Source organism: Vipera ursinii, assembly GCF_947247035.1.
Source record: "Vipera ursinii genome assembly, chromosome: 5".
Taxonomy (NCBI): Eukaryota; Metazoa; Chordata; class Lepidosauria; order Squamata; family Viperidae; genus Vipera; species Vipera ursinii.
This window is the reverse complement of record NC_139518.1, coordinates 84307747-84323139: the sequence shown is the minus strand read 5'-3', so window position 1 is coordinate 84323139 and position 15393 is coordinate 84307747. Positions and strand designations below refer to the sequence as shown.

At 39.8% G+C, this 15393-nt stretch overlaps 1 protein-coding gene across 3 annotated transcripts in view; it reads left to right on the top strand.

The window, feature by feature from the left end:
* The window catches only part of MYPN (myopalladin), a 96821-nt gene that overhangs the window by 10622 nt on the left and 70806 nt on the right, over positions 1–15393 (top strand). For 2 of the 3 annotated variants that reach the window (XM_083364620.1, XM_083364618.1), the window contains exon 1: positions 8138–8303. The exons of the other annotated variant lie outside the window; for it this stretch is intronic. The gene's annotated coding sequence lies outside the window, so the exon portion shown is untranslated. Of the gene's footprint in view, positions 1–8137; positions 8304–15393 lie in introns of those variants that run through there. 3 annotated transcript variants of the gene reach the window in all.

Below are 15393 nucleotides of genomic sequence, written 5' to 3'. Positions count from 1 at the left end.
AGGAAGTTGAACTGCTGAGATCATAGAACTTTGAATCAGTGAGTTTGAGAAACTCTTAGCAAGATTTCTGGAAGCAGCAGCACCTAAGATGGTCAATAATAAGATGGTTATTTAAATGAAGATACTCTGTGTGTGTGTGTGTGTGTGTGTGTGTGTGTGTGTGTGTGTGTACTAACTACAAATGCTATGGACGGTTTGAATTTGATTTCTAAGCTATATTTTTCTATTCTTTGTTCTACCTTTTTTCTTACATTCCCCCCCCCCAAATTTGCTCAGGAGGTAGACAGGAAAAAAACTGCATTATGCAGACACATCAATAAGGAAATGGGCCAAAAAACGCATGATGGTGACTATTGCCAATGTCCCAACATGGCAACCTTTTAAGTAATAATAACTCTATGAGTATTGAATCTAGAAGAATTGTGAAGAAAGAATTATATGAGATTTGTGATAAGTAGAGGAGAAAGCTAAATTTTATAATCTCATCTCTCCTAACTTCATAATACTATCAAAGAGGGCAATACAGTGATGTTAACTAGCTCTGATGATATTACCTAATTTGGGAAATGAAACATTTGCAAGAAAACAACCAAGCTCAGAGAGCACCATGACCTCTCATTTCAACCCTAAGCTACAAATATTCTCCTTTATTGGTACTACTATCAATTTTATAACATCAGTCAGGAATGATGCTCAAGTTTCTTCAACAATTGATAAATTGATCTCGTTATATCTTAAATTTAGACTATATTATCATGTTATCTAGCCATACCTATCAGTCTTTTAAACTTTTCTGTCATATACAGTACATAGTTGAGAAATATACTGAAACGGGGAAACTAAATTTTAGTGAGCATGAAAATCATGAAAAGCAAAATAGCAATGCTTTTTCTATTAGGTTTGCATAATGGAACTTAAAAGAACTTTTTTTTTGCATGTTGCAATACATGATTGGGAACAATAGAGGGAGCATAACAAGCAATCAGAAATTTTTAAAAATATGTTAGAGTAACAAAAGAGCCATTGCATTTTAATTTCAAAGAAAATAGTAATAATTAATTACACAACTACTATCTTCTTCATCCAAAAGTTATCAGTCTCAGAAAGCCAGAACGATTTTATTCAAAGCAGCAGCAAAGAAATAAAAATAATTACATATAATAATATAATGCAGCTATCTGTGTGACTATTCCTTTTTTTCCGTTTTCTCTTTTTATCAGACAGCTAACGTCCTGTTGGCTGGGGAATTCTGGGAGTTGAAGTTCGCATATCTCAAATTGACTAAGGTTGTGAAACACTGATCTAGAACAACATATGTTGTCAGAGAAATGAATTGGAATGTTTCTGGGAGAAAAATGGGACATTCCAGGGAACCTAAAATATTTAGTGAAGAGTTTTCTACATCCTTAATAAAATATACTAGAGCTTTTCCTCCAAAATATGGGAATCCAGATTTTTACTTTTAGAGACAGTTTTGGCTCATTTGGCTGAGTAATGTCCCAAATTCCTGCCATTATGGCCCCACTAAATACATGTTCTTATTCATGCGTACGGAGACACCAAATAAAATTCACAGGTACTGTCTAAAGATGTTGAAAATAGAAGTGACTTCATTTATCATTTCTGGAATGTTCCACCTAGTTCCAGGAATGGCATACGAGTCAAATGGTATAATTAATAAAATAGAAAATGTAGGTCTCTTTTTCTTCCTAAGAAGAGTGCAAATGTGAAGTCTACTTTTTCCTTTTCAGAAAAATGGAAATCATAGGGTTATCATATTAGCCAGTTACATAAAATACAGTGCATTTCACAGCATCATAATTATATGATGCCATCAGATTTCATGTAACGTGTCTGTTAGATAAAAAGGTGTCATTTCTCAAGAGCCCAAAGACAGACCAGCATTTGCATACAGTTCAAAATATTCATCAGCTTTGTTTTAGCAACCTAGAATCTCAGCCTTTAATATAAGGATAGGTATAATATTTTTGATAAAGGGGAAAAAAGCTTAAAAGAGACCACGTTACCCAAAACAAAAACTTTCATGGACTTAAGCCGTGTTTGCATGATCCAGCTCCTCTAAAAATACCTGACTGCTGAAAATTGTTTTGGATTTCAGGCTAAGTTTGATTAGTTGATGTTGACAATCAGCAGTGGTGGGATTCAAATATGTGAACAACCAGTTCTCTGTGTGGATGCTACTTCTGGAAGTACATTCTGGGCCTGGGCAATAAAAAATTAGCTACCGGTTCTGCCGAAGTGGTGCGAACTGGCTGAATCCCACCACTGCCAATCAGAATGTTAAGATATTTAATTTAGTAGCTGGAACATTAAAGTGTACAATGGGCCAGAACACACAATTGTAGTTGATTGGCTGGAAAGTGCTGGCTCATGCATGAGGCAATCTACACTATGACTGCTTGCTGTGGGTGTAAAGGGGGAGTTTCCCTTTTTCCACCTTTTTTCTTCTGTGCGCTCTGTATGCTGTTAGATTTACCTCATGATGTTCCTGTGTTCCTGACTATCTTGTCTGCTGTAAATATAAATGTAAAATAGGTTTATTTATATAAAACTATAAGTTTGTGTCAGTGTCTCTGACTTCTTGTGGACACTTGCTGCGCAATTCCCTGACGCAGAATTATCCTGGTTCTTGTTCGAACATGCAAATTATGTGTTTGGTGTTGAAAGTGTTTGGCTTATAACATCAGGAACTACCACTATTAGATGAGAGCTTTTCCAACTAAATTGTAGCTATAGGTTTGGCAGGGTTATTTGCAGGAGTTTTTTCAAAAGTCAAAATGGGAAGTATATCACACAACAGAATGTTCCAACAAGAAAAAAAAAGGTTAAAAAATGGCAAATGTCATATGTGTTGCTTTAAGTCAATTTTTGACTCCTGGGATCTACCTAGACTAGTCCCTACAGTTTTCTTGGCAAGCTGGTTTTGGAAGTGGTTTGCCATTTCCTCCATCCTAAGGCGAGGAGAGAAGGGTTGGTCAACACTCAGCTAGTTTTGTGCCTAAGTGGTCTCCCAACTGAAGCCTTAACCACCTACCAAACTGTCTCTCCACGTCATAATAACTTTGAATTCATTGTCAATCCCTTTATTCACCCTAAGTAAGGGGTCTTCAAACTTGGCCGTTTTATGACTGAGCTAGCTGAGGAATTCTGGGAGTTGAAGTCCACAAGTCATAAAAGGGCCAAGTTTGAAGACCCCTGCCCTAAGTTGTATAATTCTTGAGAAAAAGTATTTATTTATTTATTTTATTTTATTTAGATTTATATACCGCCCTTTCCCGAAGGACTCAGGGCGGTTTACAGGGCATTTAAAAAACAGTCAATACAAACGTTAAAATAAATTAAAAGAGATTAAATAAAACCCTGAGAAAATTAAAACCCAGTTAAAATTAAAATTAAAAATATTCTCAGCCTGGGCCAGAGAGCTCGAAGAGCCAGCTCTTCAGGTCCCGGCGGAATGAGCAGAGGTTGCGGGCAGTCCTAAGCTCCGCAGGCAGCTGGTTCCACAGGCCAGGCGCACCCACTGAGAAGGCCCTACCCCTGGGTGTTACCCGCCGGCAGTCTTTAACCGGCGGCACCCTGAGGAGACCCTCCCTGTGGGAGCGCACTGGACGAAGGGAACTTGATGCTGGCAGCAGGTGTTCCCTCAAATATCCCGGACCCTCGCCATTTAGGGCTTTATAGGTCATCACCAGCACCTTGAATCTCACCCGAAGGGCAACTGGAAGCCAATGCAGCTCGCGGAGTAGAGGTGTTACATGGGAGTATCGGGAAACCCCCAGCACGACTCGCACGGCCGCATTCTGCACCAGTTGAAGCCTCCGGGTGGTCCTCAAGGGCAGCCCCATGTAGAGAGCATTGCAGTAGTCTAAACTGGAGGTCACGAGCGCATGAGTGACTGTGCGTAGTGCATCTCGGTCCAGGTAGGGTCACAACTGGCGCACCAGGCGAACCTGGGCAAAAGCCCCCCTGGTCACAGCTCCTATATGGTCTTCAAAAGTGAGCTGCGAATCCAGGAGGACGCCCAAGTTGCGAGCCCTATCAACGGGGGTTAACACATCACCCCCCATCGTTAAAGATGGAATAGTCTGGTTGACCCGAGATGCCGGTATGCACAGCCACTCAGTCTTGGCAGGATTGAGACGAAGCCTGTTTCTCCCCATCCAGACCTGGACCGCTTCCAGGCAACGGGACATCACGGCGAGGGCATCGCTGGGTTAGTTTGGGATGGAGAAAAAAAGTTGGGTATCATCAGCGTACTGATGATACCCCACCCCAAAACCGCGAATGATCTCGCCCAGCGGCTTCATATAGATGTTGAACAGGAGGGGCGAGAGAACCGACCCCTGAGGAACTCCACAAACAAGAGGCCTTGGGGCGGACCTCTGCCCTCCCGTCAACACCGACTGCGAGCGGCCCAGGAGATAGGAGGAGAACCACCGCAAAACAGTGCCTCCCACTCCCAACCCCCTGAGACACCGCAGTAGGATACCATGGTCGATGGTATCGAAAGCCGCTGAGAGGTCTAATAGGACTAGGACAGAGGAACAACCCCTGTCCTGAGCCCGCCAGAGATCGTTCACCAGCGCGACCAATGCCGTCTCCGTGCTGTGCCCAGGCCTGAAACCCGATTGGTACGGGTCCAGATAATCAGTTTCATCCAGGAACAGAGGAAGCTGATGGGCCACCACACTCTCAACAACCTTCGCCAGAAAGCGGAGGTTGGAGACCGGACGATAGTTATTTAAAACAGCTGGGTCCAGGGCAGGCTTCTTGAGGAGGGGTCTCACCACCGCCTCCTTCAGGGAGGCAGGGAAGACACCCTCCTTCAAGGAAGCAGTTATTACTGCCTGGAACCAGCCTCGTGTCTCCTCCCGAGCCGCATAAACCAGCCAGGAGGGGCACGGATCCAACAAACAAGTGGTGGAGCTCAGCCTCCTCATCATCCTGTCCACATCATCAGGGGAAACAGGATCGAACTCAGTCCAGATAACATGCTCAAGACCGTCCGATTCCTCCACGTCAGACTCTGCCCAGTCAGAGTCCAAACCGGCCCGGATCTGAGCGATTTTGTCCGTCAGATGATGACTAAACTCCTCGGCCCGCCCCTGCAAGGGATCCTCCCTCACCTCCTGATTAAGAAGGGAGCGAGTCACCCTGAACAGGGCGGCCGGGCGATTATCTTATTTTTGGATTGTGTCAGTAGAAAATTATCTTCCTGTAATGTTTGAGGGTGATGTGCCACTCTCTGTTCACCAGGACACATCTGGCAAGGCAGTGCTATGTTAAATCCATAATCCCCCAAAGGGTAGGACATGACCCAAGCATATGTCCTGACTTGTCTTCCCCTCTTGACATTGTTTTGATCTGGCCAAATTGGTCCAGAAGAGATGGGGTGCCTATCATAGTAAATGATGTAGTTTTATTACATTTCTTGCACAGGATAAACAAAATCACCCTTTAAGGACATGTCAAACTCGCGACATCACGTGACGTCGCGAGTCGTATTGGAGCTTTTTCCCCATTGCCAGCAATGGGGTGGGCGCGGTTTCTTCGTGACGCATCCGGCCCGCGGGCTGGCAGTTTGACACCCCTGCTTTAAGCCTTTGAAGGAAATGGTTCAGTATCAAAGGTACGTTCATAAAGAATAAGTGTTAAACATTCCATAATGTTTATAGGGCCATTGATTAGTAGGGCATTCAGAATCTTCCTCTTTAAGGTCAGTATGTTTAAACGTGCAAATTCAGAAGATGCCACAGAATGAGATTGAAAAATGGCTGCTCAATGTTGAATCACATCCTAAAAGGTCCTAAATAGGAAATAAAAATAATAAGAGCTGTAATGAGAGGTATAACTTTTTGCACGTAAAGCAGGTATTGTATTTCTGCCTCAGAAACAGAACGAGAGGAACAGATTGTCAGATGAATTTTCAAGGGATATATAAGCAACGAAACCTTCCCCTAAAGATGTGCATCCTTTGGAGCATGCAAGAAAGAAACTTGGAAGCTTTTCTTATTTGTATATATATTTTTATTATTATTATTATTATTATTATTATTATTATTATTATTATTATTATTATTATTATTATTATTATTATTATTAATCCCATTTATATGCCGCCCTTCTCCAAAGGCTCAGGGCGGCTTACAATTTAAAGCACAAATCAACGTGCTTAGCAATATAATCAATATGCCATGGATTTATGTTGGTGTTTTTGCCCCTCCTCAAGTTATGCCACATATGCAATTTGCCACAATTCACTAACCATTTTGGGGCTAGAGTCAGCCAGCACCTACTGGCCATGTTAGTTTAGTGTTGACATACCTTTTCCTAGTATTGTCTGCTTTGACCAGTAAGAGAGTCCAGGCCTTTCAGATCAAGGTCTCCCTCTTGTAGCAATAGCAGTAGCACTTATATACTGCTTCATAGTGCTATACAATACTCTCCAAGCAGTTTACAGAGTCAGCATATTGCCCCTAACAATCTGGGTTCTCATTTTATCAACCTTGGAAGGATGGAAGGCTGAGTCAAACTTGAGCTGGTGAGTATCGAACTCTTGGCAGAATTAGCCTGTAATACTGCATTCTAACTACTGAGCTACCATGGCTCCTATGTACCAGCCAGTCTCTGAGTTGCTCCAAAGCTTAGAGACTAAATCTGCCTAAAGTGCCAAAGACAGCAGGGATAGGAACAGTAGATGAAACAGGAGAAAGAATGCCAGTTCTTTATGTACTATTTCCCAGTGCAATGCACACCATGCTTGCTGGCTTTTGCTTGGGCTGATTATGGACGCAGCTTAACATTCTTGGAGGCTAGTACTTAATCAGCTTTTTAAATCTTTTCAGTATGGTCCCATACCTAAATGCATAGTAGACCTATCCTACATTCCATGTTAGGGAGAGTGATTGGTGGATGTTTTCCCAATGGCTTGTGATATTCAGTAGGAGGGAAGAAAGAGAAGGCTAAGGTAATCCACAAATCACAGCCCTACATGTTGTAAAGAAGGACAGTATCTATGGTCAATATTGTTCCAGTGGCAGGTTTGGGATCTCTGATGAGAACAGTATATATTATGCCAATAGAGTTTTCTGCCAGATGAAGGACTAGTATTTTAACTGGGCTATGTGGATAAACCTTTAATGTTTCAAAATGTTGTGAGCAGCCCAAGGATATGTAATTTAGGGTTATGAAGCCTTAAAATCCTAAATTCCTTCAAACTCCTCTGGTTGTCTTCCAGATGTTTCAGCATCCAAAATGCCAGGATTCCAATCAATATGGTGGTTGTGCTAAAGCCGGGGTCTTCAAACTTGGCCCTTTTATGACTCGTGGACTTCAACTCCCAGAATTCCTCAGCCAGGTATGCTGGCTGAGGAATTCTGGGAGTTGAAGTCCACGAGTCATAAAAGGGCCAAGTTTGAAGACCCCTGCACTAAAGAGAAGTGCTGGGTGGGAAAAGGCTAACTGAAGCAATATGAGCTTTGAAAATACTCTTATAAAGTAATGTGATAGTAAGGTTAGGTGTCAGATATAATTTGAGCAAACTGGAAGGTGGTGGTGGTGGTGGTGGTGGTGGTGGTGGAGGAGGAGGAGGAGGAGGAGAGAAACCCTATTACTGTACAGTATGAACTACTTTTCAAATAAAACCACCTGATTTGACATGACCAGGGCTTTTTTTCTCATAGAACGCTCAGAACGGAGTTCCGGCACCTTTTTTGGATAGAACCTTGTAGGGTAGGCAAGGCGGGTTGTATGACATGTTTGAGTTCCGGCACCTTTTTATTTTGCAAAAAAAGCACTGGACATGACTCTGCATTAACCTATACTAAACTCAATTTGTATTTTCTCATGAATGAGTTCTGCAAGAATGCTGAACCATTGAAGGAAAATATTCCAGGATTGGGGAGGGGGGAGGGAAAGAGAGAGAAAATGTTCAAATCCCCCACCACTACAGCAGTGAAATCCCTTTGCTCGATATTACCCTGTCCAATGAAGAGAAATGTTTCACAGGCACATGGTTTGTACGTCTCAAAATAACTTGGGACCTGCAAAGTGACAAATGCTATTGCTTCAGTCGTGACAGGTTGTCCAGCTTCTTACAGCTATCTTCCCTCAAAACATAAAGTTAACTTTGATTTTTTGACCGATGGACTCCAAGTTATTTCAGTGCCAAAGAACCTGAAGAAGCACCATCACTTTGGTTACTTTAATCTCTTACTTAGGAATCATTGTCACTGTGCCAGAGTGCCAGAGTTGGATTTCAACATCTGGAGGAATTAGAAAAGGTAAACTATTTAATTTTCAAAAGTGGACAGTGTTTTGATGAAATGGCGCATGTGCCCAGAGGGTTGGTGGGATCCATAATATGTCAGATTGCTAATAATTGTAGATAAATGGCCCAGAGTCGGACCAGATTAAAATAGAAAGAGAAGAATTTTCAGAATATGAAAAACTTGTTTCTTCGTATGTGTTGAAAGGAGTTGCTCCAAATTCTCCCCCCCCTCAAATTCCCATGTATGCATGTTTAGTTATTTTGAGCAGAAGGCTGATTTGTTGAAATGGCACAGATGTTAAATCTATTTCTCTGCCCATGAGTTTTAACATAGTTGAAATTATTGTTTCATCATCCCTAATTATGAACCCTCACAGACCATTTATCTTAATTCCACTAAATTCTAATTCATATGACTTCTTGTTTAAAATCTAATGTGTGCGAATTTACATGAGAGTGAAATAGGGAGAGAGAGAGAGAGAGAGAGAAAGAAAGAATGTGTCATGTAAAATGATATGGCTGGCTATATTTAGTGTTTGGAGATCTGCTCTGTGGATTAATGTACACAACAGCTGCAGGAATAGTCTTGCTTGAGGGTTGCTCTCTCAACCCTCACCCTCTCTCTTTCTCTCTCTGGAAAAAAAATGTTTTTGACTGTCAGTGGCAAATGTTTGGCATGCAATTTTAAACAGAGAGCAGAACAGCATCATTAATTGAGAGAAGATCATTTAGGAACTTGATTAGATTAGGTTTCCAGATCTCTTACTGGACGCTTAACATAAAAATTCTTTTATGTTGCTCTTATTTTTACATAAAAATCAATGAAAAAATTAAAATCCTAAATTTGTAAAGCTGAGGAAACAAACTATGTAGACTATGTAAAAACCTTATACAAAGTGAAGTAAAACTGGAGTATAGACCAAGAATGTCCAACTTTAAAACTTGTAGACTTCAACTTCAGAGTTCCCCAGCCAGTTATGGTATAGACTATGAATGTAACTCTCAACAAAAATGTTCACATCTGAAAAGTTCTAAACATTGCTAAATTGTTGAAGATGTATTTCTGAAACCATATTCTGACATGTCTTCATGTAAGAAGCACTGTACTTCAAGTAATTATTCAACATATCAAAGTGGTTAATGGTTCAATACTTCAGTAATCCAAAAATTAGTAGAAACAGAAGTCACCTTTTGCTTCAGTTTGGAGAACAACTGAAATTCTAGAAATCATCTATTCCCAAATAATTATACTAAATCAGTAAAACTTCTTTTAAAATTATTGTAAAGAACCTCGAAAAGAAATTTTCTATGCTCAGAATATATTCAAAACTGCAGCTCGGCTATCAAGGAAAGTCCAATATTTATTTCAATTACTCTAGCATTTTTTATATCTTCTCATTTCTAGCCAAGTTTTCTTTTTGATTTAAGAATGTCTTTATCAATACATAGACAGGAAGGCCACCAGACTTCCACTATATTAAATGTCGCTTGATATTGCTAGATTCTCTTTTCCACTACACAGATATTGGAGTAAATTGTGCCATTAGATCTGTTCCACCATTAATCCTACCTGATACGGGCTGCTACCGGTACGTGCATGGTTACAACAGAACAGCATGTAGTAGACAATTTAATAATGCAAAATATGAGACAGAAACTGCCCAGCACTTGATGTAGTAGATCCAACTGTGCAGAATTTCCTAAAGCTTCTAAGAAATGCAGCTGCAAAGGAATGCCCCATGGCCTATATCTGAGGTCAGTGAGAAAATGATTTCATACCCAGGAGTTGCAATTTTTTTTAGAATTGGTGGTGTTATTTGATCTGGATATTTGGCCTTAGTTCCCTACCTGACTTCCAGGACAGATCTTTATAGGAGTATACGTAGGATATGATTAGAAATGGTCGATGGCAGCATTGCACACTTTAAAAACAGGCAGAATTTTAATTGCACCATGGCAGCCTCCATCTTGAGTTTATTTTTACTAAATCATGTAGACATTCTTGAATATTTAGCAGCCCACTAACTCATTTTCTTTAATTTCTTGCAAATTAAAAAAAACATTGCCTATCTATCACAACAAAGCCACTTTTTCCACACTTGTTATTTTAATATATGTCAGTATCTTCTTATTCTAATGGCAAACCCAGATCCCCAATTTACTTGTTTTAAATGACAAGGTCAGCTTTACATATATTTCAATATACAGATCCATATCGTAGTCATTGACAGTAGGAATAATCAGTGCCCAATCTCCAAATAGAATCCAGTGAAGTCTGAAACTTAACACTTTTACATGCATGTCAGCTGGAGAAAAGAGTAACACTCACCATTTGCAGAATGCTATTATGTTGCATTCCTATGCTTAGCCATTACGGTTTTGGAGAACTGGACATAGAACTTCATTCTTTCTCTCTTACTCTGCCTTCCAAAATGTAGGACACACCCTCCCATCCTTCCCCCCATGTTGTCCTCATCTCTTGCCTATGCCAGAGTAAAGCATCTTAAAAACAGCTTTAGTTGTCTCAGTTGTGATATTTTCCATCTCCTGATACAATTTCTGTCATAGCATCCTTTACTAATGGTGTAGTTGCTGAACTGGTCAGAGATGGAATCCATCCGGCTTTGCTTAGGACAGGAGTAGACAACCTCGGCTCTTTTATGACTCATGGACTTCAACTCCCAGAAATCCTGAGCCAGCATAGCTGGCTCAGGAATTCTGGGAGTTGAAGTCCATGAGTCATAAAAGAGCCGAGGTTGCCTACCCCTGGCTTAGGATAAAGAGGATCCACTTGCTCAATAAGCATTTTGGCTTCAGCTGAAGGAGAGACAAGACACCTGCATTCATTTGTCCACATAATGCAAGATCAGTCTAATCCAGGCTGTTTCTCAAGCTTTACACAGGTTCTGGGTGCTTCTTCAAAGAAGCACTGGACTTTTTTTTTAAACACATGACCCATCTTCTCTTGAGAATATGCTAGTCCCAGGCTATGCAGAAGGTCAATTTAAAGTGGGAGAGGCAACTTCTGTCAGTTATGTCAGCCAATGAGTATATTAGACGCTTTCTAATGCTTCTGCCCACAAGGAGTTTTATGTAGCTACAGTTTTCTTCCTTTGTTGGGGCAGGCAACCTTTTGCCCGTTCCAAGAACTACTTCCAGATGCCATCAGCCGCAGCCATTCACTGCCAGCTCCCTTGTAGCACTAGCTGAGGATGGACTTGTTCATTATCAATCATTCTCTCCCTTTTGGCCCCATTCCTCTTCTGCTCCTCTCATTCCAGTGGGCACATCGCAGGCTTAGAGGAGGGTGCAGAGTGAAATAGAAGGGAGACCTCTGCCACGCTTCCTCCTGCTTTCCAATTATTATTATTATTATTATTATTATTATTATTATTATTATTATTATTATTATTATTATTATTATTATTATTATTATCCTTCTGTGCCCCTGAACTTTCAACTCACCTTTTTGTCAACCCCAAGTTTTCCAGGATTTAGAAACAACTCAACTAACCAACCGCAGGCAGGAAGCACGCCTATACCTTTGACCTGTTAGTTGGACAACTTGATGGGTGTCTAAACCCACCATTCTAAGGACCCCTCTGCCCTCACCCATCCCTGCCCCCCCCCACATTAGAATGATGGGTGTTTTCTAGACAGCAGGTGAGGATGGTAGGAGATAAAATGAAACTTAAGAATCCACTGACTTCCTTTAACATGCTCCATCTTAAAACTGAAAGGATGGCACCACTTACCAGCCTCGCTGTTGGGGCAGAATAGGTTTTGGCCACCAGGACAGAAAATGTTATGCTAACATTTATTTTATTTATTAAATTTACGTGCTGCTCAGATCGCTATCGAGAGAGACTCTGGTCAACAAACTTTTCTGCTGGACCAGAACTGGCAAATTGTGCTTCAACATGTCTGTCTGTCTGTCTGTGCTTATTCACCTCTGATCCTGTCCCAGTTGAAAACTTTCATATTGTCTTAACCGTAGCTCAAAGCAGGGCATAAATTAATTGTGAATTATCATATAATGAATGCTTGAGGCATCTCATACATAAATTAGTTGCAGCCATTTTTAAAGAGACGACGTCCATTGTGCAGGCTGAAGAATACACGTGCCTTCTTGCACTTATCTTTTTATTGTTGCTGTCGCAGTATCTTATTGTAATGCCAGTAAGTTTTGTAACTTTCTTTTTAAAGATAGACACATTTCCAAACCTGTATAGCAAGTGGGTACTTTTTAAAATAAGAGCAATAAGAGACCTTTTATAATTACATCAGTATTCAGAAAATATTGAAACCTTATTTGGTCCTTAATAAGAGGGAAAATATCTCATAACTTTAAAGCAACATCTAATTTTGAAATTGTTGAAAGAATTAGTCTATTTTACTCAGTTGATCCATATAAATAATAATGAAAGCATGTAGATAGAAAGGATTTAGACAAAAATTAAAGTGTTAGTATGCAATACCTTGATAGGGTGTGTTAAAAATACAACCAAAATTGCAGTTTGTTACTAGTAGCATTACTTCCCCTGTTTCATAAAAGGGAGTATTAAGCCTGTCCTTAATACTAACTGGGTCAGTGATTCTTTTAAAATCACAGTACAGTTTAGAAATAAATAGGAAGTTGGTCAGAATTAAGAATAAATCATATCAAGCCAATGCAGACTATTTAGTGATTATATCTAAGAAAGAGGTTGACACCCCACATCTAGGCAACTAAACTGGATTCCATGTCAAATTATTCTCAACATTCCAAAATCCATATTACAATAGCTTTACAGGTAGACCAGCACCTCTGTCACTAAGCAACACAATTGTCAAGTGAGACATCACGTGGCCATGACAGACATACTGCCTATCTTCTACTGCAGTCATTAAGCAGGATACCACATGACCACAACTTATGACTTTACTCAGTGGTGGGATTCAAATATGTGAACAACTGGTTCTCTGTGTGAATGTTGCTTCCAGAAGTCCATTCTGGGCCTGGGCAACAAAAAATTAGTTACCGGTTCTGGCTGAATCCCACCACTGAGTTTACTGCTGGTTTCTGTATTGAATTTGCTTATTGGAAGTTGGTTGTGAAGCTTGCAAATGGTGGTCATGGGATTGTAAGAAGCTTCAATCACTGTAAAATCCTGTCAGTTGCAAAACACCTGAATGGTCACTAAACAGGGCAATTGTTAAGCAAGGATTATTTGTATTAGATCAACTACAGAATCTGCATTTACATATAGTCCATTAATCAATAATGTGTGATCTAAAACTGTTACTGTGAAGATAAATTTTGCATTATCATCCATTTTTTCAAAATTGTGGTTGCATTTGCAAACAAAAAGAACAATTGTTGAATTGTTCGTCTGAGGAAAAGAAGAGGGGAAGAAACTAGATTACTATATGTTTACATTAACAAGGTAGAAATACTTTGAGATAAGGTTCAAAGTTAAATAAAATCTAAGAGTTTGAAAATCATGTGGCTTTACTTAAGAGCTGGAGATGCACCCTCAAACAGTAGGACCCGATTTTAAGGCAATATATGCCAAACATGCTTCATTTTGTATTCTCCAAAGCAAGTACACAGGATATGTAGAAATTCAAAATATGGCTACCTAGGTTTTTCCACCTACAGTATCTAGCTTTAAGCAGAGATTTCAATGGAGAAATTACCTGTTGTAATTTCTGTTATTTTTGTCAAAAAATAACAAAAGATCAGGTCCACATATGAAGGTACAATTAAATTGATACATTGCTACTCATGTCTATGCACAGGAATCATCTCAGCTAATGATTAGAACCTGCTACAAGTTAGATAAGGGTCCACAGAATTGAAGAGGGGTGTGGGACTTAGTCTACTTGTCTCTAGGTAGAGATTCTACGCTGATCCCTCCTTTAACTCCTCCACCAAGGTTCTGTCACTCCTTCCCCTACAATTTTAGGATATTCTTCAACCAGCCTTTTATAAACTGGGATTATAACTCCCAAAATTCCTAGCTAAAATGGGCAACACATCTCAAAGACCTCCTGCTGGGAAAGATGCTTTACTCCAAGGGTGAATAAGCATTTAATAAAAACAAAGCATTTGTAATCTTTAAAGTTCAGTTTGGGCTTTTGTTTTTCTTTTTGTTATAGTAAGGCTGTGCTGGTTAATGACTGCAATAATGTATATTAGAAATTATTTAAACATTTTTAAAAGGATTATATAAAATGTACTTATTTGATCAACCATTGATGTAACCTGCCCCTCTGTGAAGACCCTGGCAAGTGCAAAACAAAGCAATTATATTAAAGGCAACATAGTAAAACTGATCCATCCATCCAAATTGAGCACCCATAATAATTAAGTAGTCTTAAAAGCACAGTTGAATAGAGTTATTTGTAGAATACCCGAATGGAGGATTCTGGAAAACTTCCAGGGAAATCCACCCTATGTACTTCTCATATACTTATGGAACACACCTGAGGTTGTGGAACACACTTTAGTTGTTTGTGCTGGAACAACAGATTCAGTCAAGACAATTTATTGGAATGTTGTGTAATCTACTGAAAGCTAAGAATATTTGGTTGATGGGGGAGAGTTAAGAAGAGCTCTTTCTTTTATAGTAAAAAATTGAATGGCTTAACTTGCATGTTTGTTCCTCATCCTTTATTTCTAAAAATGTAATTGGTTAAGAATTGCATAAAATATTAGCATTCAATCTTGAAACATCAGAGTGCAAGTAGAATGTTGACTAAAGAGTCAACAAAATGTTGACTAAAATCAAATGTATGTCATTAGAAAAGGATTAATGCCTGGACTATAATTCTGGGCAAAGAGATTTAGGGGTTCTAATTGTTCTCAAATGAGCCATAAATGTATCAGTGAGAGACTTGGTTTGGGAAGATTAGGAAATACATCACAAGTAGAAGGTGATACCAGCTAATAATCCCTTACTTTGAAAGGACAGTGTTGCTCATTCCAATGCTCAATTGAGCCAGAAAATTTATATGGAAGCCCATCTCACTAAAATCCTTTAAATAAAAGCGTGGCTTCAAAGAAAAACCCTGTAACCTTTCCACCTAGCATCCTCCAGATGGCTTTGATTGAGGACTCA